Consider the following 2,797-nt stretch of genomic DNA (forward strand, 5'->3'; position numbering starts at 1 on the left):
ACTCCGCCGATACTGGGCGCGCGGCGGCGACGGCAGCTCTCGGGTCCGACAACACAAACTTGTTCGCCGTCTCACTCCTCTCTCGCTCTATCCTCTCTCTCCCACACACACACACGCGCGTACACATACATACATACGCACACGGACGGCCCAGCTTGCCGCCACGGCCGGAGGGCGAGGAGGAGGTCTTCTACTATACGCTGTGAGGCCAGATTTTACGCCTGTCATAAAAGGATTTTAGTGAGAAGTCCGCAGTGAAAACTTCGGACGTGAACAAGGAATGTCTGAATCCCTGACCCCGGGCATTTTCCCTGAAGAGACGGACGTCCCAGCGATAGTGCTGCGAGAATTATTATGACTTCAGACTCTGAACTTCCGACTGACATACCGTCACGCGCTGCACCATTCCTGCAGCAAAGAGATGCCGCAGAGCGTGTGTGTCGTCTGGAATAAAAACATAACAATATAGTGTTGTGAATTCACAAACTTTCAGGATACCTCCGGCCCGTTTTCGAGAGTGCGTCCTATAGGAAGCCACATTAGCACCAACGAAGCTGCTAAAACGACAGGCCACAACGTCCTTCTGTGTGACTTCAGCTACAATATTTCCAAGACTTCTCAGAGATTTCAGGGGAAGGGAAAGAAAGGTTTGCTCATGTTTGAAGCCATTTAAAAGTCACAAAGCTGCCATAACGTCTACATTGATTCATTTGTAGGACTTCAGATACAATATTCAAAGGGTTCTCGGCAATTTCAAAAGACAACCTACTCCTTCCTCCCTGACATTCCACTTGGACTTTTTGTTATCCGCGTACAAATGCATGCGTGAAAAATAAACTGTACGTACACAGACTGAATACCAAAATGACTTTGATAGCGGATATCTATACATGAAAGCTGCCCTACACGGTGGAGGGGAAAAGAAAAACGTGTGGATCTGCAACTGAAATACATTAACTTTGTGACAAATAGAAAAAACACCCCATGTTCGCGTTATCAGCAAGCAGACAACTTAAGGAATATGGGGCGATGTTTCTAAAATTTATGCACTTTATGCATTCATAAAAGAGAAGAAATCTTTGGGTAGTTTTTCACGCTTGTGGAATTATCCCAAAAACCTTAAAGTGCATTCTCTGTGGATATGAGAATCCCAAAAGGTGAAGAACAGAGGACATAAGTGAGTCGCACGCTCCATAAGCAGGTGGAGAAGAGGATTACTTCTGTCTACGACATCAGTGTGCGAGCGCCCAGCACCGTGTGGAGTCTTCAAAACTCGAACAGGGCACTCGAAGTGAACTCTCAAACATCTGAGCCAGACAAAACAAGCGTTTCCTGCATTCGTCTTATGGATATCACACAACAATATTCTCGCCAATACAGCTAGTCGTGCGTCATTATTATTATATTGCTTAGGAATGTTCTGAGCTCGCAAGTGTTAGAAGAAAGTGACTCGTGGAGGAAACTTCCTGGACTTCTAAGAGCTACCGCGAGTTCTCGACAAGAATTTTACAGCAGGAACATTAATTGCCCACACTGAGGAAGTGGTGAGGTGAGCAGGTTTATAACTAGCTGGCTCAAACACGTTCTTACTTAACACGTGACCAATCAGCAAGCAAATCAACAACAAAAGCAACAGAAATAACAAAAAGTTACAACATCGCCGCAACCTCTGTAGATCTATAACTTTTCCCATTCAGCAGTCCCCCGGAGCCAGCGTCGTGACTCGTGACAAATAAGTCATCCTTTTTTTTAAAAAGCCCATTAAGAACCATGAACACAGCAACCCCGGACCATTAACGTTACTCTCATAAAAAGATTTAAACAAACTACTAAAATAAAACCCATAAATAAAAAATAAACAACCCTGAACCATTAAAGTTACTCTCATAAAGTGATTCTGGAAAACAATACCAAAAAAAGCAAAAAAATAAAAATAAAAATAAAAATAAAAACCAGAGGCCGTACAAGTTCTATCCTGGCCTCTGTGGTGGAGAATAATAAATAAGAGCGCTACAGCGCCATCTTCGCTCTATGGTAGGGAATATTAGAGCGGGGGTCCGGAACGACAATACCGCGCCTAGCCTCAGATCGGACGGCGACTGCCGCTGATGACTCAATTTCCGAAGAATTTGTCAGACTTTTAAGAAAATAATTTCGCGCAGTGCAGAGGTATGATTTCCGAATCGATGAATAATTTCTCTGTAGGGGAATAATTTCGCGTGAGGGTTGATTTCTGTATTGAGGCATACTTTCTGTGTAGAGGTTAATTTCTGTGCGGGAGAAAAAATTCAGTGTAGAGAAATAAGTTCGTGCTGTGCGTGTATAGTTCATAAGCAGAAAAAAATGTGAGCTTGTGTTAACAGGACAGAAAAGGCACTTAGAAGCAAAATAGTGTGAAGGTGTACATGTTTTGCACTTTTACCAACATGATAATATTCTTACTTTACGGTGGGCACACAGACTAGAGGGGTTTCGAAAATAGAGACAAATAAATATTTCGCGAGTCTATATATAGATCGAGAGAGAGAGAGAGAGAGAGAGAGAGAGAGAGAGAGAGAGAGAGAGAGAGAGGGAGAGAGAGAGAAAGGGAGAAAGACAGACAGAGAGATAGACGTCTCGCTGGCGCGGTGCAGAACGTATGACAAGTCCAGCTATTTCTGTCGCAGTTAAAATCTTGACCCAGTAACCGACACTGGTCGATAGTGACAGCTGTCCGCATAATGATGCTATTATTATTGTGAAGCGGCAAGTGCCCCACGGAGATAAATTGGATTACGCCCCCATTTCTATCTGAGCT

General features: G+C 43.8%; 1 protein-coding gene across 2 annotated transcripts in view; it reads left to right on the plus strand.

Annotated features, from left to right (window-relative positions):
* The first annotated feature begins 72 nt into the window (after positions 1-72).
* Positions 73-2,797, plus strand: part of LOC101861484 — a 6,206-nt gene continuing 3,481 nt past the window's right edge. For both annotated transcript variants that reach the window (XM_035972160.1, XM_035972161.1), the window contains exon 1: positions 73-1,549. The gene's annotated coding sequence lies outside the window, so the exon portion shown is untranslated. The remainder of the gene's footprint in view (positions 1,550-2,797) is intronic.

The sequence above is a fragment of the Aplysia californica genome, unplaced genomic scaffold (genome assembly GCF_000002075.1).
Source record: "Aplysia californica isolate F4 #8 unplaced genomic scaffold, AplCal3.0 scaffold00021, whole genome shotgun sequence".
Lineage (NCBI taxonomy): Eukaryota > Metazoa > Mollusca > Gastropoda > Aplysiida > Aplysiidae > Aplysia > Aplysia californica.